The 21,115-nt window shown below is 46.5% G+C and overlaps 1 protein-coding gene across 3 annotated transcripts in view; it reads right to left on the bottom strand.

Moving 5' to 3' along the window:
• The window catches only part of ITGA11 (integrin subunit alpha 11), a 129,197-nt gene that overhangs the window by 65,901 nt on the left and 42,181 nt on the right, over window positions 1–21,115 (bottom strand). The window lies entirely within an intron of this gene.

Below are 21,115 nucleotides of genomic sequence, written 5' to 3'. Positions count from 1 at the left end.
GCCAAAGAATGCCTGGGACCATTGGAAGCTGGAATAAGCAAGTAAGATTTCTCCTAGATCCTTTAGAGGAAGCACAGCCCTGCTGATGACCTGATTTTGGAGGGCTGGCCTCCAGACCTGTGAGAGAATAAACTTCTGTTTTAGGAAGCCATCTATCAATACTTTGTGCTAAGTTGTTATGCACCCACTGGAAATTAACGCACGTTGCTTACATGCACACATATTTCTAGAGAAAGAGCAGCCACTCCCTCCTGACCTGGCCAAGCCCCGGCAGTGCCACCTCCCTCAGGGCCAGGGAGAATCCCACCACAACCTGGACAGCCCCCAGGCCCTCTCCTTAGAGTGCCCCAAAGCCCCCTCTATGTCTTCTCCCTGGCCCACCAGCGGGCAGCACCATTGGAGGTGACCCAGAGTGGCCCAGCCAGGCAGCTGGAATCCCAGTGCTGACGTGAAGCAAAATCCTGAAATTAGGCACTGTGTCCCTTCAGCGTCACCTGCCTCTGGCATATCTGGACCCCTCTAGGCTTTGGGTGTCAGTTCTGCTCTCAGCCACCATCCGCCTGCTTGGCTCAGGCCCTGGTGCTAACAGCGAGTCAGGAACCACTCCCCCAGGCACAGCTGCACTGTCATGGCAGGAGGTGCTACGGCTCACACAGCCCTGGAGGTCTCCCAGACCCCAGGGGCACAGAGACATGTGACACATTGGGAGCGTGCAGACCTTTCCGTAGCCCTGCTCTCACGACAACTTGCCACCCCCTGGAAACACGACCCAAAGAAGAAGCAATTGCTCGTTTTCTGGCTTAAGATGGTTGAGAGGGATGGACCTGGAGGTTCAGGCAACATGGGACTTAAGTAGCTTTTTGTGGTCAAACATCTCCCTGCTCGGCTCCCACCCACCTCTCTGTGCCGTCAGGAAAGAACTAAGGTCCAGCGTGGGAGTTAATAGAGCTCTGTTTGAAATTAGAGTCTATGTAATAAGAGCTGAGGTTTCTCCCCTGGGGACCAGATAATGACAGATTCTAAATATATCCACTTATTAAGCATGTCTATTTTTGACCGGCAGGAATTAGCTGGACTCATAAAATCTATTTGTCTAGACAATGTGATTTTTGGCTACTTAATTCTGTGAGTGATTGTGTGGTCAAAGCTCCTCCATTTTTTCCAGCCAAAAAAAAAAAGAGAAAGAAGGAGATGGGAGAGAGGTCAGTAAGGAAAGTTTGGGCTCCAAGGTTGCTTTTCTGGCTGCTCCCATTTTCAAGGTCAACCTGGTGTGTGACCAAGAGTCCCAGAGCGATGTTCCTTCTAGGACACCACTGCCTGATGGTGAGTGCTTTCTAGAAAGCATGCCTTCGAGGAATACCTCGCAGGGTGCCTCCAGGACAATCAGGCACAGCAAGTTCTAGATTAGAAAAAACAAAACCTGGCCATCTTCTAGAAAAGCGATCCCTGTGTGTCTTCTAGAAAACACTCCTGCTGCCTGACAAGGCAGACTCCTCACAACTCTCCCCATTTTACGGAGTGGAACTCTTGAGGCCCCACAGACAACTTGGTTGAGTCCCAACTACAGGGCAAGATCTTTGGGCTGAGATTCCAGGGCTGGGTGTTTCTTCACGCTGATTCTGTCACCAGCTTGCCGTGTGGCCTGGAGAAGTTTATTGACCTTGGTTTTCTCGGTCATGAAACAGGGTTAACAATTCCACTATTGCCTACCTCCTAGGGTCACCTAGGGTCATCTGGGGAGCCACAGATGCCACAAGGCACTGACAAACAGAAAGGGGTATATCTAGGTAAGCTCCTAGATATAGGAGAGTCCACAAAAAGTCCACAAAGACTGGAGCCTTCCTAGAAGTCATCTGTCCTTGAAGTGGCCAACATGTGACAATCTGGAAGTAAATACACCAAGTCGTCGTGACCCCAAATTTGCCTCAAGACCAGGCTGTGTCCTTTTCAAAGAACAAGGGCCACCCCCTACATCCTATCCCCATTCTCCCAAACCTGATTCCTCTGGGGGTCCTTGGCACTTCATGAGGTAGCAGGACAGGGCTTACTGTTCCCATAGTACAGAGGCAGAAACTGAGGTCTGGAGAGGTGAGCTGACCCAGGCCCCACAGTTTGTGGCAGAGCTGGCACTAGTTCTCCTGGGGCAGCTTTCTCTGTGTTGTCCCAAATATATTTTTGCCATGAAGGGAGGGCCTGGGTTAGCCCTCTTTGCTGTTCTTGATTCTTGGCATTACGTCTGCCTGTCGGGCTTGAGGTTTTGAGGATATGATTCAGTCTTGCTGTCGGGGGATAATGGCGAAGCACAGGGAAAATGTTTGTGTCACCACTGAGACCAGCCAAATTGCTCCTGGGGTCTGGCACCCCTGTCACTCCCGCGGCCTCGGCCTTATATAGCCATCTGCAGCCTCAGGGCCTGCTGTGCTTCTCAGGGGCTGGACACCCTATACCCTCTGGCATGGGCACCAGATGGCAAACCCCAAAGGTTGTGGTGAGCATCGGGCCCTTTCCATGGGCTGTGTGCCATGTCTCACTGGCTGTGGGCTGATGGCCTTCCTCCTATGGAGGCGGGGAGCAGGGCTGCTGCAGATGGGAGAATTGGTGGCAAGGCTTCAGCCATAGCCCTGGAGGACCCTTCTCTAGTGGTTGCTTTCTAAGCAGGGCCTTGCCAAGGGAGGAGGCTCACTGTGGGGATGGCCACCTGAGGATGGCAGGATGTGGCCCCTCTGCATGCTGGGCTCCTGGGATCCCAGCATGACATAGTGTAAGAGAAGGAGTCCCTGCATCCCTACCTCACACCCTCTCCAGCAAGGCCCAGTGGGGGCCTTAGCCCTGGTTCCATCCTTCAAGGCAATTTAATCTCCAAACCTTTTAAATTGCACACTCCTATAAGGGAAAAAGGTAATGTGTACTCCCAATATATGTAAATTTGTATATAAGTTATTTATACCAGTGTACAGCTGGCAATCTGTGTATTGAATATCAGTAATCCTAATATTTTCAGATAAAAGATAAACCTACATAGAACTTGAGTCGTTTTATTTCTGTGCTCCAGTATACTGTCCTGTGCATCTGCTATGGTGTGCAGACCCCACCCTTTAAGACCCAGCACACAAAGTCCCACCTGCTCCAGGAAACCCTCACTGATTAGCCCAGGCTTTCCCGCATAAACCAGTATGTGATCCCTGCTGACTGCTGTGGCTAGTGCTTTAGCATCATAATTCCTTGAGGGCCAAGATACCCTCATCTGCCCTGCCTCACTAATGTAGGGTGGCCTTGAAGCCCAGGGTAAAAGGTCCCCAGGGACTGTTCTGACCTTCTGTCTGACAGTCTACAACAGCAGCAGCTTCCAGAGCTTTTAGCTTTGCCTCAGGCCTAGGAGGAGCCTCCAGATTCAGTGCCTGGAAAAAAGGCTGCCGAGAAATTGAATAGTTTCTGTGCGCAGAGGTTCAATGCAGTGACCCAGCTCCTGTTTAAAGTCACTGTTGCTTGATTTTCCATTTCCCTCTCTCCGACAGTCCTCATTTCTGTTTGGGGATCTAGGAAATCTTGCTTCATTCCCAGTTGTAGGAACTGAGCATTTACTGCAGGCCAGGCCAGTGTTATCCTTGTACTGAAGGGATTGAGTAGGCTAATGACGTGTCACCCCAATCTCAGGACCTCCTCTTGGGCTTTAGGGACCAAAGTGGTCCCTTTCCTCTGGATGCCATAGTGTACAGATGTAGGGCGTGGAACTGCTAGCAGCCACCTTGTAATGATGAGGGGTATGAGAGAAGGAGGACTGAGAGAAGCATCAAGAGAAAAAGCTGAAGTCCCACTGATACTGTGAACCCCTGGATCAAACTATACCTGAAGTGTGACTGCTGCTGAACTTTTCAGATATATAAGCAATAACTACCTTTTACTGTGTAAGTCTGAGTTAAGTTTTCAGGTATTTATAACTGAAAACATCCTAACTAGAATGAGCAAGGCAAAAAAAAAAAAAAAAGCACATAGTTAAAATTACACCTAGAAATTCCATATATTACCATGCTATAAGAGGAACACAGTATCCAGGACCAATGAGAGAGGAGCAGATTCATAACCCCCTGCTCACGTTCCATCTGGGGTACATACTTACTGTGTGAGTGGTGGGCAGACTTGCCGACACCACGTATATTATTTCTCTCTGGTTGTTTAACTGAATGCATAAAACTGTCCCCTGGTCCAGCCTCGTGGGAACAGAAATCCTTTTGTTCTGTGTGCATCCCACTTAAAACAGCCCCTTAGACAGGGAGCCCTGCACTCCAGATGTTTCTAGTTACCTGGTAACTGGCCTTGTAGACCATCAGAGCTGGGAGGAAACGTGGAGGCTCCTCTGTCTAGGCTTGTCACATATCAACGAGGCATAGGAAGTTATTGTGCATGAAGGACTCAGAGGAGATGGTGGCAGAGCAGGACTGGTGCAGGGTGTCCTTACTCCCAGGGCGGTGCCCCCACCCAAGCCGTGGAGGCTGGAAGGCCTGGAGGCAGAGGCTGGCTCTGCTCCGCCTTTTACTGGCTGTGTCTGGGAAGGCAGGTGTGAACAGTTTAGCTCCCCAGCAGACGGGGCCGGCAGAAGCCACGGGAACAAAAAGGCCATCAGCTGTTGGGGAAGGAAAGAGGATATTTGCAACTGATGGGCCTGCCCCTTGGAGAAGGTCCTGAGCCCAGGGACCAGCACGGACTGCCTAGGAAAGGCAAGATGTGGGTTGCATCCCCTCCCTGGTCAGCCTCTTTGCTCCTCTCCTCAAGACCTGGAGCTTGCATCCCAGGAAATCCAATTATTACCAACAATTCTTTTCATTTTAATGAATCCCTTTTGATGTGATTGACCTGCATTTGATTTTGATCACCAGGACAGCTTTGGAGCTGGAAGGGCAGATTGTATCTGAGGCTCAGAAGGTGGATGTAGCAAGCCTTGGGGAGACACTGGTCGGTTTCGGAGCTGGGACTGCAAGTCCATTGTAAAGGACTGGGAAGTTGAGAAAGCCCAGCTCTGGGGGCTGGGCAGCACCCAGCATGGAGAGAGGGCCACCCTCCCCGGAGCCAGCGGGGCGTACTCCCCAGGAGCCTCTTCCCTTTCTCACCTGTTCCCCTCTCCCAGCACCCCTCCTCCACTCAAACCCACTCCAGGCCCTTTGTTCCATTTCTCTCCTGGCTTCATTTCCTTCCCTGAAATCAGATCGGGGCATCAGGGAGGGGCTCCCACTTGAGGAGCAGAGAGCTCAAGGGAACAAAGAGAGACTATTCCTCTAGCAAGGCTGTTTCTCTCCTCTCTCCATGGAAAATGTAACCTCTTTCAGCCAGCTGAGTATGGTGGCTAATGTGTTCAAGATGGGGCTGGAGAAGTGCTGAGTGCAGCAAACCCCGGTCTTGGCTAGGGGTGGGGTGCGGAGGGAGAGCCCCTGACCCAGGACCTGTCGAGGGGGGTTGGCACCTCCAGGTCTCCCTGGGCTGGTTGGAGGGGCTTGTGGTTCACTGTGGCTCAGATGCCTGGCAGGGCTGGACTCCTGAGGAGGAGGAGTCCAGGAAAATGAGAACTCCTCTGTTTGCCAGCACATTCCTTACTCTCCCTGCCTCCATAAATCCCTCACCAGAGATGAGAATCCACTGGGTGTATTTAAACAACTATGTGTACTGTGATGGTTCATTGCATGTGTCAACCTGACTGGGCCAAGGGGTGCCCAGATATTTGGTCAAGTACTATGCTAGGTGTGTCTGTGAGGGTGCTTTTGGATGAGATTACCATTTAAATCTGTAGATTGAGTAAAGTAGATTGTCCTCCCCAATGAGGGTGAGCTTTGTCTAATCAGTTGAAGGCCCGAATAGAACAAAAAGCCTGACCCTCCCCTGAATAAGAGAAGAATCCTTTCTAACTGACTGCCTTTCTTACCTTGGCTCAAACTGAAGTGTCGGCTCTTCCTAGGTCTCTAGCCTGTTTGCTTTCAGACTGGAACTACACTAACAGCTCCCCTGGGTCTTCAATTTGCTGACACAAACTGCAGATTTGGGGACTTGCCAGCCTCCATAATGCTATGAGCCAACTCCTTATAATCTCTCTCTTTCTTTTTCTATCTAGTATCTATCTGTCTATCTATCTATCTATCTATCATCTATCAGTTCTGTTTCTCTGAGGAACCCTGACTAACACAGGTACATAGTGCTTGTATGTTCTAAGGCCTTTACAGATATTATTTCATGTTGCTGATGACCCACACCCTCATTCATTCACTGAATCTTAAGCATCTACTGAGCTCCTACGAATGCACCAAGCACAGGGGGCACAATGGTGACCATGATGTGGTCTCTGCCTTCAGGAGACCTCCAGCCTAGTAGAGGAGAGAGGCAGGTCAACAGGCCATTACAACACAGCAGTGGTTCTCAGAGTGGTTCCCAGCCCAGCAGTGTCCACCTCCCCTGGGAGCTTATTAGAAATGTAACATCTTCAGCCCTACCTGAGACCAACAAGGAAGGGAATCACAAACTGGAGGTGGGGCCCAGCATCGGCGTGTTAACAAGCCCTACAGGGGATGCAGATACTCACTCATGTTTGAGAAGCACCGTGTAGGGGAAGCAGAGGCATGGAGACCACAACCCTCGCTGGGCTCAAAGCCCAAATCCATTCCAGTATAATCCATCCCCTTCATCATGTCTTCTGAGGCTCTATATTATCTCACTGCTGCTCACCTGTCTGTCCCCACGTTTACCAAGGCTGCTATGAATGCTGGGCACAGCCGGGTCATCATTTAGGGCTCAGCTCCAACGCCAGCTCCCCAAAGAGGCCTTTCCGGACCACCTGTCACTCCCCACCTCCCCACCCTGCCTTATCTTCCTCATAGCACTTTGCATTCTCAGATGCTGCCTTCTTCATATGCCTTTGAATCATCCTTAGCTCTCAGCATTTGATATGCAAGAGAGCTAGGACCTTGTTGGTCAGGTTTGCAGCTCTAAATACCCAGAACAGTGCCTGGCACAGAGTAGGTCCTCCAAATATAGTTGTTGAACAAATTAGCTAATCACCTGGCATAGTGGGACCATTGTAATCTGACAGCCTGAAGATTGGGACCGCTGACAGCAGGCCCCCTTTTGTCTTTCAGTACCTGTTAACTCAGCTGGGAGAGAAGAAGAACCAGCTCTAGCAGTAGAACCAACAGACTGCCCATCCTGCCCTGAGACAAGGCTGTTAACTGCCCTGGGCCTCAGTGTTCTCATCTACCAAATGGGACTGAACCGTTGCCTGGGCTACTTGCCACCCAGGGTTTTGAGGGTCCTCAGAATCACCTGGGGAGTTACAAATGCAGATTTCTGGGCACAACCTCCAGAAGATTCTAATTCAGCCAGTTGGAGGATGGGACCTGGGAATCTATTTGTAGAAGCTCCCAGATGTGCAGGCAGGAATGCGAGCCCTTGTATGAAAGATCTGCTGAAGAAGCAGATAGGACGCCCTTTGGACATGTGGAGAAACGTGTGTGTCTGGGGAATTTTTACTACATCTGGGGGTCATGACCACAGCAACCTCCTTGACTGTCTAGGAATGATCCAGGATTGGATTTTCAAAAAATTTTGTTTTGTTTCTTTTGGTCACAAGAAAACACATAAGAAATACTTTAACTGGTACAAAAAAGTAGTAACATTTAAAAAGTATTCTTTAAGAATTTTTTTAGATTATAAAAATAATACATGCTTGTATAATGTTCATAGCACAGAATTGTGCAAAGTATAATGTGCAAGGCTTTTCACTTCCCTTCTTAACCCAGCCCTCTATAGATCACTACCATTAGCAGCAGGGATGCAGAAAACCTTCTAAGCGTTTATGTAGGAAATTTTAAAAAATGAAATCATTCTACACACATGGTTCTGCAGTGTGCTTTTTTCACTTAATCATTTTATACTTTCCATGTCAGTATATATCAATTCCACACTTAGACCTGGCCACTGGGGCCCCTGCCCTGGGTCCTGCACTGACCCTTCTCTGGCTCTTCATCTTTCTATGGGGTGAGGAGTCCTAGGGGTCAAGGGGACCGGCACCTACAGCCCACATCCCCCCACTCTGGGTCACTGGGATGCCAGAGTCTCCTGCTCCAACAGCTCAGGACAGGCTTCTTCCCTGGATCTGTCTTTTTGATGGTGAATCATACCACTGATGGGGCTAGCCAAGGAGTTGTGGACAGAGCTTGGATATATAGAGTGGGGTGTCCACACGTGTGAGGCCTCTTGATCACCAAGAGGGAACTATAGGTGGGAAGAAAAGATGGTGGGCTGTGGGCTGGAGCCCCCATTTGTTTTCTTGACTCAGACCCCTTGGATGTGAGGGGCGGCCCTGGTATGGATGGATAGTATAGCTCTGCCTCATCCTTTATACCGTTTGCACAGTGTTATTTTTTTCTTTTTAATCATTCTATTGATGGATATTTAAATAGTTTCATTGCTTTTCCTATTGATAACTGTTTAGGTGCTTAAAATTTTTTTTTCCCATTGCACAAGGCCTTTATCAATACGAATGAATTAAAAAACCCCTGTGCACCAGTGGCGATGCATAGCAGTGCCAGGAGTGGGTACAAAGTGTGTGCCTGTCACCGTGCAGGCTGGCCCCGGAGCCGCCCTGTCATCTTGGGCACAGAGCCTGCTGACAAGCATCATCACAGCTGTTGATTTCACAAGCTTGGCTCTCTGCCTTGTTCCTGGAAACTTCTGGGTCCACCTCAGCTTACATCCAGACAGCATTTTTCCCCTGATGTGCAGAAGTACTTAGAACAGAAGAGCAAAGAGGGAGGAAAGGTGACTGCAAAGCACATTTTCAACCCATTTGAAGGGAAAATGAGATCCTGACCAACTGACCGTCAAAAAGAGAGTGACCAGTTTGTGCCATCTAGCTCAATGCCCTCCCCTCCTCACAGCCTGGTGCCAGGTCTCACAGGGCCGCTGTCCTTTTTTCACCACACCTGGCATTCTCATTCCTGCCTCTGTGTGTGCGGTCCCCTCATCCCAAACCGCTGAACTGGCTCCATTCCAGTCCAGTTCCACTGAACTGGCTTCAGTGCCTCTTCCTCCAGGAAGCACCCCTTGATCTCTCAGCTGAAAGCTCTCCCTCAGTTCCCATGAGGCTTTGTACCTCTCTTGTCTGTTTTTTTCTCTCCTTTAGATAATCTGCCTCTAGATAGCAGAGAGAGACCATGATCCATCTTTACATTTCCCCCTCAGTGCTGGTCAAAGTACCTCGAACACAGTCAAGGCTCAATAACTGTTTGTTGAGTGAAAATGAGGAGGCTGCTCATTTTTCAAAGACAAGCTGAATCTTCACTCTGCTTGGGATGTAGCTGGGAGCAGATCTGGGCTGAGCTCTTCTGGGTGCCATCTGCAGATGGACCACCAACCTTGGGGTGCCCTTGGCCCAGCTCTCCCGAGGAAAGTGGCTGTGGTCTGATGTCCCTCCAGAGAGGCTGTGTCCACAGTGTAAAAATCCCTTCTCTTTTCAGAATGTCTGATAAACTCTTGCTTGTTTTTCCAAGTCATGCTGAGTCTTCCCTCTCCCCGTCCCCCCAGTTTTATCACAACTCTTTTCTCTGGAAATGAAACATAAACATAACAATAGTGTGGGCAGATGTTTCTCAGTGGAATGTATAGTTTTAATTTCTTGGTATGTGCCTCTTCTGCATCCTGGGCGGGCCTGTTTCCTTTGGCTCATAATTAGGATGGTGATAGTTTGTATGTGACCAGTGTACACGCCAAACAGCTTGTTTCATCCTACCCACAGCCAGGGAAGGCAGCCAGACAAGGAGAGGTAGTCCCATCAGACTGCAGAAGGAAGCAAGGCCCAGAGAATGTCCAGATTCTCTGGGTAGAGGCTGAGGCATGACTGGGACACCCGGTATTCTGATTGTGTCCATGGCTCTTTCCACCAGCCACGAGGACTCAGATGAGGTCAAACAAGAGGAGAGGGCCTGGAGGCAAAAGGATAGATACTCTTTTTTCGTCCTGGACCTGTTGATCTATCTGTGATGAGCTCTGATCTATTCCCGGATGGGCTAAGTGACCTGGGGTGACCCACCTGCCCTCTCCGGGCATCAGTTTCCTCGTCTGTAAAAAGAGACGCTTGGACAATTTCAGTCCAAAGAAATAGTTATTGAGCCCTTGCTGTGTGCCAGGCATCATGGACTGAAGGTGAATGAAGCATAGTTTACACCCTTAGTGGTGTGGTGGGGCTGAGAGTGTGGAGAATATTGTTGCGAGACGGGGCGGGGGCAGTGCACAGAGGAGGAGCCCTCGCTCAGACATCTGGGAAGGCTTCCTGGAGCAGGCAACTTCTGGATGGAAGCTCCCAGGTGGATAGACGTCATTCAGGTGAAGAAGGGGCTGAGCCCTGAAGGGAGGACTGACAGCTGGGTCCTGATGGTGCCAGTGCTTAGGTGCGTTATCTAACGTGTCTTCTGTGGTGAAGCCTAGGCCTGGGAGGGACAGACAAGTCCCCGTCTTCATAGAGCTTGTGGTGGAGTCATTCTCAATCCAGGCTCGCATCACTCGTTCCTTGTCTTCCTCGCCACCCCACACCTCCCTGACATTCCAAATCTGCACCATTCTCCCCTCACTTGCCCAGAGAACTCTACATAAGTGGCCTGAAGTCTAGACAGACGGTTAGATGCCTACCTGGTTGAGAGGCATCACATTGTCCCCCCTCATCAGGTCATCCCTGCCTGCCTTCTGGTCTCTATATTCCTGCCATTGGTCACTCCTTTGGATTCAGGCAGTGAGGGTCACTCTCCACATAAGCCTGGACAGGAGCTAACCTCTGAATGCATGGGAACTCACAGACTCTTAAAAAAGGATTTAGTGGTTCCGGAACCTGGCTGGGCATTAGACTTGCTTGGGGATGTTTAAAAGTATAGATTCCTACCTCTAGAGAGTCTGATTTTGTTGACTTGGATTGGGCTGAGGAATCTGTATTCGTTTTTTAACTTTCACAGGCAATTCTATTCTGCCAGCTTTGGGAGTCCCTAGATTATATTATCAGGTGATCATCAGGCTTTGAAATAATGGAACTGGGGACAGGGTGCCCCAATAAGAAGAGTTGACTAAAGTGGGTCATGCGTTCATCTACTTTCAAAGCACTTTATGTAAACAAGTAAATAAATAACAGCATGCAAGAACGAATGTTTGGGGGGCTGTGGTTAGTATGTGTCAGGGATCATGCTAGGCGCTTCCCCTGACATTAACTTACTTAATCCTCGCAAGAGTCCTGTGAGAGAGAGACAGCAATCTTGTGTTGAAGCTGAGGAAACCGTAGCCCAGAGAAGCTAGGTCACTACCCAGGACACACAGCTGGCTAAGGGGCATCTCCTTGGCCTCTCTCTCCCTCCTGGTCCTCTCCCCATCTCTGGAGGCGTGGAGGGGGGGAAGGAGAGCAGAGTACACAGAAGCCAGCCCTGTGTTCCATCAGGGAGCCCTGAGCTGCCTCAGGGAATCATTGACTCTGCCGAATCCTTCAAAGTACTTTCTTCAGTTGGGTTAAAGCTCAGATTGCTTTCCCTCCTCCCGCTTCCAAACCGTGAGTAATGGCTACTCTGACAGCATTACTCTCATTTTGAGAAACCATGAAAAAACAAAGGCTGAGGACTCATTTAAACCACTGGAGAGTGAAGCCTGTCATGACATTTTTGGAAACGTCCTCCTCCTTGGGTTACAAAAACCTTGGCTCATGTGTGGCTGACAGGGTCTTGGTGTTCTGGCCAGGTGTCAGGCCTGTGCTTCTGAGGTGGGAGAGCTGAGTTCAGGACACTGGTCCACCAGAGACCTCCCAGTTCCACGTAATATCAAACAGCAAAAGTTCTCCCAGAGATCTCCATCTCAACGCTAAGACCCAGCTCCACTCAATGACCAGCAAGCTACAGTGCTGGACACCCTATGCCAAACAACTAGCAAGACAGGAACACAACCTCAGCCATTAGCAGAGAGGCTGCCTAAAATCATAATAAGGTCACAGACACCTCAAAATATACTACCGGACATGGTCCAGCCCACCAGAAAGACAAGATCCAGCCTCATCCACCAGAACACAGGCACCAGTCCCCTTCTCCAGGAAGCCTACACAACCCACTGAACCAACCTTAGCCACTGGGGGAAGACACCAAAAACAACAGGAACTGCAAACCTGTGACCTATGAAAAGGAGACCCCAAGCACAGTAAGTTAAGCAAAATGAGAAGACAGAGAAACACACAGCAGATGAAGGAGCAAGGTAAAAACCCATCAGACCAAACAAATGAAGAGGGAATAGGCAGTCTACCTGAAAAAGAATTCAGAGTAATGATAGTAAAGATGATCCAAAATCTTCGAAATAGAATGGAGAAAATACAAGAAACGTTTAACAAGAAGAACTAAAGATCAAACAAACTGATGAACAACACAATAAATGAAATTAAAAATTCTCTAGAAGGAATCAATAGCAGAATAACTGAGGCAGAAGAAACAGATAAGTGACCTGGAAGATAGAATAGTGGAAATAACTACCTCAGAGCAGAATAAAGAAAAAATAATGAAAAGAATTGAGGACACTCTCAGAGACCTCTGGGACAACAATAAATGCACCAACATTAGAATTATAGGGGTCCCAGAAGAAGAAGAGAAAAAGAAAGGGACTGAGAAAATATTTAAGGATTATAGTTTAAAACTTCCCTAATATGGGAAAGGAAATCATCAATCAAGTCCAGGAAGCACAGAGAGTCCCATACAGGATAAATCCAAGGAGAAACATGGCAATATACGTATTAATCAAACTATCAAAAACTAAATACAAAGAAAAAATATTAAAAGCAGCAAGGGAAAAACAACAAATAACATACAAGGGAAACCCCATAGGGTTAACAGCTGATCTTTCAGCAGAAGCTCTGCAAGCCAGAAGGAGAGTTGAGGACATATATGGCAGGACATATTTAAAGTGATGAAAGGGAAAAAACTATAACCGAGATTACTCTACCTAGCAAGGATCTCATACAGATTTGCGGAGAAATTAAAACCATTATAGACAAGGAAAAGCTAAGAGAAGCACCACCAAACCAGCTTTACAACAAATGATAAAGGAACTTCTCTAGGCAGGAAACACAAGAGAAGGAAAAGACCTACAATAACAAACTCAAAACAGCTAAGAAAATGGTAATAGGAACATACATATTGATAACTACCTTAAATGTAAATGGATTAAATGCTCCAACCAAAAGACATAGACTGGCTGAATGGATACAAAAACAAGACCCATATATATGCTGTCTACAAGAGACCCACTTCAGACCTAAGGACACATAAAGATGGAAAGTGAGGGGGTGGAAAAAGATATTCCATGCAAATGGAAATCAAAAGAAAGCTGGAGTAATTCTGATATCAGATAAAATAGACTTTAAAACAAATACTATTACAAGAGACAAAGAAGGACATTACATAATGATCAAGGGATCAATCCAAGAAGAAGATATAACAATTGTAAATATTTATGCACCCAACAGAGGAATACCTCAATACATAAGGCAAATGCTAACAGCCATAAAAGGGGAAATTGACAGATTTCATAGTAGGGGACTTTAACACCCCACTTTCACCAATGGACAGATCATCCAAAATGAAAATAAATAAGGAAACACAAGCTTTAAATGATACATTAAACAAAATGGCCTTAATTGATATTTATAAGACATTCCATCCAAAAAACAACAGAATACACTTTCTTCTCAAGTGCTCATGGAACATTCTCCAGGATAGATCATATCTTGGATCACATATCAAGCCTTGGTAAATTTAAAAACATTGAAATTGTATCAAGTATCTTTTCTGACCACAATGCTATGAGACTAAATATGAATTACAGGAAAAAAAATCTGTAAAAAATACAAATACATGGAGGCTAAACTGAAGAAATCAGAGGAAACCAAAAAATCCCTAGAAACAAATGACAATGAAAACACGATGACCCAAAACCTATGGGATGCAGCAAAAGCAGTTCTAAGAGGGAAGTTTATAGCAATACAATCCTACCTCAAGAAACATCTCAAATAAACAACCTAACCTTACATCTAAAGCAATTAGAGAAAGAAGAACAACAAAAAACCTCCAAAGTTAGCAGAAGGAAAGAAATCATAAAGATCAGATCAGAAGTAAATGAAAAAGAAATGAAGGAAACAATAGCAAATTTCAGTAAAACTAAAAGGTGGTTCTTTGAGAAGATAAACAAAACTGATAAACCATTAGCCAGACTCATCAAGAAAAAAAGGGAGAAGACTCAAATCAACAGAATTAGAAATGAAAAAGAAGAAATAACAACTGACCCTGCAGAAATACAAAGGATCATGAGAGATTACTACAAGTAATTCCATGCCAATAAAATGGACAACCTGGAAGAAATGGAAAAATTCTGAGAAAAGCATAACCTTCTGAGACTGAACCAGGAAGAAATAGAAAATATGAACAGGCCAATCACAAGCACTGAAATTGAGACTGTGATTACAAACCTTCCAACAAACAAAAGCCCAGGACCAGATGGCTTCACAGGCGAATTCTATCAAACATTTAGAAAAGAGCTAATACCTATACTTCTCAAACTCTTCCAAAATATAGCAGAGGGAGGAACACTCCCAACTCATGCTACGAGGCCACCATCACCCTGATACCAAAACCAGACAAAGATGTCACAAAGAAAGAAAACTACAGGCCAATATCACTGATGAACATAGATGAAAAAATCCCGAACAAAATACTAGCAAACAGACTCCAACAGCACATTAAAAGGATCATACACCATGATCAAGTGGGATTTAGCACACGAATTCAAGGATTCTTCAATATATGCAAATCAATCAATGTGATAAACCATATTAACAAACAGAAGGAGAAAAACCATATGATCATCTCAATAGATGCAGAAAAAACTTTTGACACAATTCAACACCCATTTATGATAAAAATCCTCCAGAAAGTAGGCATAGAGGGAACTTACCTCAATATAATAAAGGCCATATATGACAAACCCATAGTCAACATCGTTCTCAATGGTGAAAAACTGAAACCATTTCCACTAAGATCAGGAACAAGATAAGGTTGTCCACTCTCACCACTATTATTCAACATAGTTTTGGAAGTTTTAGCCACAGCAATCAGAGAAAAAAAAGAAATAAAAGGAATCCAAATTGGAAAAGAAGTAAAGCTGTCACTGTTTGCAGATGACATGATACTATACATAGAGAATCCTAAACATGCTACCAGAAAACTATTAGAGCTAATCCATGAATTTGGTAAAGTAGCAGGATACAAAATTAATGCACAGAAATCTCTTGCATTCCTATACACTAATGATGAAAAATCTGAAAGAGAAATTAAGGAAACACTCCCATTTACCACTGCAACAAAAAGAATCAATTACCTAGGAATAAACTTACCTAAGGAGACAAAAGACCTTTATGCAGAAAACTATAAGACACTGATGAAAGAAATTAAAGATGATACAAGCAGATGGAGAGATATACCATGTTCTTGGATTGGAAGAATCAATATTGTGAAAATGACTATACTACCCAAATCAATCTACCGATTCAATGCAATCCCTATCCAACTACCAATGGCATTTTTCAAAGAACTAACACAAAAAATTTCACAATTTGTATGGAAACACAAAAGACCCCAAACAGCCAATGCAATCTTGGGAAAGAAAAATGGAGCTGGAGGAATCAGGCTCCTGTACTTCAGACTACACTACGAAGCTACAGTAATCAAGACACTATGGTACTGGCACAAAAACAGAAATATAGATCCATGGAACAGGATAGAAAGCCCAGAGATAAACCCACACACATATGGTCACCTTATTTTTGATAAAGGAGGCAAGAATATACAATGGAGAAAAGACAGCCTCTTCAATAATTGGTGCTGGGAAAACTGGACAGCTACATGTAAAAGAATGAAATTAGAACACTCCCTAACACCGTACACCAAAATAAACTCAAAATGGATTAAAGACCTAAATGTAAGGCCAGACACCATGCAACTCTTACAGAAAAACGTAGGCAGAACACTCTATGACATAAATCACAGCAAGATCCTTTTTGACCCACCTCCTAGAGTAATGGAAATAAAAACAAAAATAAACACATGGGACCTAATGAAACTTAAAAGCTTTTGCACAGCAAAGGAAAACATAAGCAAGATGAAAAGACAACCCTCAGAATGGGAGAAAATATTTGCAAATGAAACAACTGACAAAGGATTAATCTCTAAAATTTACAAGCAGCTCATGCAGCTCAATAACAAAAAAAAAAACAACCCAATCCAAAAATGGGCAGAAGACCTAAATAGACATTTCTCCAAAGAAGATATACAGATTGCCAACACACACATGAAAGGATGCTCAACATCACTAATCATTAGAGAAATGCAAATCAAAACTACAATGAGGTATCACCTCACACCAGTCAGAATGGCCATCATCAAAAAATCTACAAACAATAAATGCTGGAGAGGGTGTGGGGAAAAGGGAACCCTCTTGCACTGTGGGTGGGAATGTAAATCGATACAGCCACTATGGAGAACAGTATGGAGGTTCCTTAAAAAACTACAAATAGAACTACCATATGTCCCAGCAATCCCACTACTGGGCATATACCCTGAGAAAGCCATAATTCAGAAAGAGTCATGTACCACAATGTTTGTTGCAGCTCTATTTACAATAGCCAGGACATGGAAGTAACCTAAGTGTCCATCGACAGATGAATGGATAAAGAAGATGTGGCACATATATACAATGGAATATTACTCAGCCATAAAAAGAAACGAAATTGAGTTATTTGTAGTGAGCTGGATGGACCTAGAGTCTGTCATACAGAGTGAGGTAAGTCAGAAAAACAAATACCGTATGTTAACACATACATATGGAATCTAAAAAAAACCCAAAGATTCTGAAAAACCTAGGGCCAGGACAGGAATAAAGATGCAGATGTAGAAAATGGACTTGAGGACATGGGGAAGGGGAAGGGTAAGTTGGGACGAAGTGAGAGAGTGGCTTGGACATATATACACTACCACATGTAAAACAGATAGCTAGTGGGAAGCAGCCGCATAGCACAGGGAGATCAGCTCAGTGCTTTGTGACCACCTAGAGGGGTGGGATAGGGAGGGTGGGAGGGAGACCCAAGAGGGAGGAGATATGGGGATGTATGTATATGTATAGCTGATTCACTTTGTTATAAAGCAGAAACTAACACACCATTGTAAAGCAATTATACTGCAATAAAGATGTTAAAAAAAAATCCTTGGCTCAGAGGTTGGGGAGAGGCAGAGGGGAGAGCGTAGAGGGGAGCTGCTGTCACAGGTAGAGCCATCCCAGGTGGGCCTAGCCACTGTCCACCACCCTTCTGCCCTCTGCCTGACTTCATTTCAGCTGGGCCTTTCTAAGGTTTGCAGGGGAAAGAAAAAGACAGGAAATCTCCACCTCTCCCACGTGCAGCCATCGTCCCCAGACTCTTTATAACAACAACGTCCAGCTTTGGGCTTCCCTGAGATTTAGAATGCAGACTCTAGAACCATTCTCTCCTTCTCCTCCTGTGGGTGTGTTCCTAGCACCAAAGATGCAGAGACAAGTAAAAGCCCTACCCTTGGGGCCCACAGCCCCCTTTCTCTCCTTACTTTCCGAGCTCTTTACTCCCCATCCCGTCTTCTTTCCTCTTCCCTCTTCCCCATTTCACTTTCCATTTATCTTAACTGGCTTTTTCTACTACTCTCTCTCTCTCTCTCTGCCTCTCTGCATTATTGGCTCAGGGTGACTCATCACAGCTAAATCAGGAAGAAGTGATGCAAGAGAGAAAGTGGGGAGGATTTAGGAACTCAACAGAAAATGACAGAAACCTTGCCAAGATGGTCTCAAATCAATAAGAAGCCTTTGCCATTGGCTATGTATCTGAGTCTTGCTGCTGTGTGGAAGAGAAGTTGCTGAAAGAGAAGAAAAAAACAACTGCAAGAGTTTGAAATCCCGAGGGGCCCTTGATTCTTCATAAAACAGTCAGGGAAAGTTAGAAGAAGGCATTCTATCCAAGCCTGGAGAAAACAAGGGTTAGGTTAGGGATGGATCACAGTTAACATTAGTGAGGAAAAAGCACGTATAGCATGCTGATTTGATCTTCTAATTGTATATAACTTTAAAACATGTTTATTCCTCTTTGTGGTTTTCAATAAGGAATTTAGTTTTTCACATTTTGTAGCCTAACCGAATGGAAGCAGGTGTGGTCCTTAGTGGCATCCATGGGAAGCTTCGATGACTGGAGAGAAGAGCAGTTACCAGGCAGCCTTGCTCCCCCTAGTGTCAGCTATGATGACTGCAGATAAAGTGCCAAGGAGCGATTAAAAACTGAATACCAGTCGTAAAAATTCAAGCCTGTGAAATTATAAAGCTATTCTCAAGATGGAGTGAATTTCAGCATTAGTTTATTTTCCACCTCATGTGAGGAGCTCCCGTTCCCTCTCCTGTTCTGGTCTTAGCAAGGACACTGGGGTCACAGAAGGAACAGTGTTTGGCGGCAGAGGAGGGAGGGAGGTGGAAGAGCCACAGGCTGCTGACGGGGTTGGGGGCGGGGATGGCGGGTGGAGGAGATGCTGAGCTGGCAAATCTCTCTGGCTTCCCCGAACTGCCCAAATTCGATTTATTTTCTTTCTTAGAGGTTAGAAACCAGGAGATTTTCCTTTCAATGTTTCCACTACCGAGATTGTGCCTCTTACTCCCAAAGCACGTAGAAGTTGGCTCCCTGCCCCGCCTGGATCAGCATTATGGTCATTCTATGGCCCTGAGGACTGGCCTTGGCTCTGACTCTGGCTGACCAGGTTGGGAGTGTGTCAGAGGTTACCTGGGCCCTCGCTGACATACTCCTCAAGTCTAGGACTTTCCTGTGTTGGTTTGGTATTTTAAAAAAGAAAAAAAAAAAAAAAAAAAAAAAAGGAGAGAGCATGAGAGAGAGCTAGCAGAGAAGAGAAAACAAATCTCCCGGAGATGGGGGGTCATTTGCAGGCTGCATCTTAAATACTCACACTGCCCCGAGAATTCTGCCTCGTCTGGGGCCAACAGGCTTTCCTTGGCTGCTCTCAATGCTGCTTTGTGTTTTTGAGGGCTTGAAGGAGCCCCCAGCTCCTGCCTGTGAGGGTGATTGTCTGGATAACTTTCCAGCCCTCTGTGGCTCACTCTTTTCTTGTCCATGTGCTGCGTGCCTGCCAGGGTCTGCTGGGTAGCTTGGCCCCAGGCCCTGGGCCAACATTTCCCCAACAACTACAGTTTGCCTCTCTTTCTTCCTCTCTCTCGCGTGTTGGGTGGTTTCATCCTATCCTGGGCTTTGCTTCTGTAGTGATTTATCTGTTAACCAGCATGAGTCATGGTGCCGGATTTTATTTGTTCCAAGAGAAAATAGCAGAGGGCATTTATGCACTGTGGTGTTGGGAGCCCACTCTGGGGGCCCAAGCCAGGAAAAGAGCTTAGGATGTTCCTTAGTGAGATTTCCACGGCAGCAAAGTCTGAGGCTGCCCCAGGCCTGACAACTGTCACCGAGGAGGGGGGACGACTTGGATAAGACCTGTCATTCTGCCCATAAAACTGGCCCCAGGGACCCTTTTCCTGGAAACCTCTCCTGGACACCATATCCTTTCTTGAGGAACAGGCCCGTAAAGGGAACTAACTTACCCAGCATCTGCCCATGGTAGACACTTCACACACCATCTCCTATTTCTTCCTCAAAGTACTCTTGGGGGTTTGCATCATTGTGCCCATTCTACAGATAAGGAAACTGTGGTCCAGTACGTGGATGTGATGTGCTCAAGTTCCCATGTCTTGGAAAGTGGCTGAGCCCAGGTTTGTGTGGTTCTGAAACCTAGGCTTTTCCTGCAGTAAGGGCCACCCTAGTGTGCCTTCTCTTATCTGCTGAAGATCTGTGCCCATTTTGTGACATTGCTATAACCCTGCAGAAAAGGGCCACAGATGAGAGGCTGGGAAACCTTGGGGTTGGTGAGGAGGAAATGACAGGGCCCAAGGGCATCACCCCCTGGGCCTAGGCTTCCCAGCCAATTTTTGTGGATTTATTCCTCATGGATTTCCTTTCCAGTCAACCCTAAATTCCATCATCAGTGGGTTTTAGACATGAAAGATCCTAGTGAAAATGCAAACGTGTTATCTGGGAAGGTCAGTAGATGAAGGTATGGTAGAAGAATTAATGCCTTACCCAAATTCTACTAGTATTTAGTTTAAGTAGATATCACCTAGTGATCTTGAGACAAGGGACCCAGGATGGTGGGTGGACTAACCCTTTGGCAGTTTTCGAACATGTAGCAGGTGGAAATACTACAGGAAGTAGAAGCAATGATGGACTGGGTTTTAGGAGACCTGGGTTTCAAGGGTGACCTTGGTGTAGACTCTTTCTAGCTCTGGGCCTCACTTTCTTTGCTTGTAAAATAAGGAATTGGGGCTAAATAATTTCTAAGATCCCTCTCAGCAGGGGGAGCAGTCCTGAAGGCCAAGCCCACCTGTGTTCACTGTGTGTCCACCTGTACCTCGTGGGCCTGCTCCCAGCCACCCTGTCCCTTCTCAACCCATCTCAGCCTCTGAGAATCAGGGTCCCCTGAAGACCCCAGCAATGGTGACCCTGTTTTCAGGCTAAGGAGATAGCCCTGTGTGTGAAGATACCATGTCTTCGGTGAGGTCTCTGGGGAGAGATGGGGTGTGAACCTGTGTCGGGCAGGTGCATTCCAAGCTTATCCACCTCAGGGGCTGAGGGTGCCCATCCTGTGTGGTGCCAGGCCTCTGGGAGGAGGTAGGAGTGGAGGTGGAGGTGGGGCGGGTTGCTGGCAGGAGCTGCCCTGGGGGGAGGGCAGCTTTGCTTCCGAGCCCAAGCCCAGCAGGTCTCTGGATCTCCCTCCCTACTGCCTTAAGGTCCGTCTGCAAGAAACCCAATCACACAGGCCCTTCAGCATCTGACCTCACGAACTCTGAGTTCAATTATTACAGAAGAATCCAAAAGGATCCTTCAAAGCGGCAGGAGGCTGTCTAGGACCCCTCGTGACTTTGGATGAGCCAAGCCACCAAGTCTGTCCTTCCA

This window comes from Kogia breviceps, chromosome 3, assembly GCF_026419965.1.
Source record: "Kogia breviceps isolate mKogBre1 chromosome 3, mKogBre1 haplotype 1, whole genome shotgun sequence".
Classification (NCBI taxonomy): domain Eukaryota; kingdom Metazoa; phylum Chordata; class Mammalia; order Artiodactyla; family Physeteridae; genus Kogia; species Kogia breviceps.
Note: the sequence above shows the minus strand (reverse complement) of the source record. Positions and strands in the feature narration are given on the sequence as shown.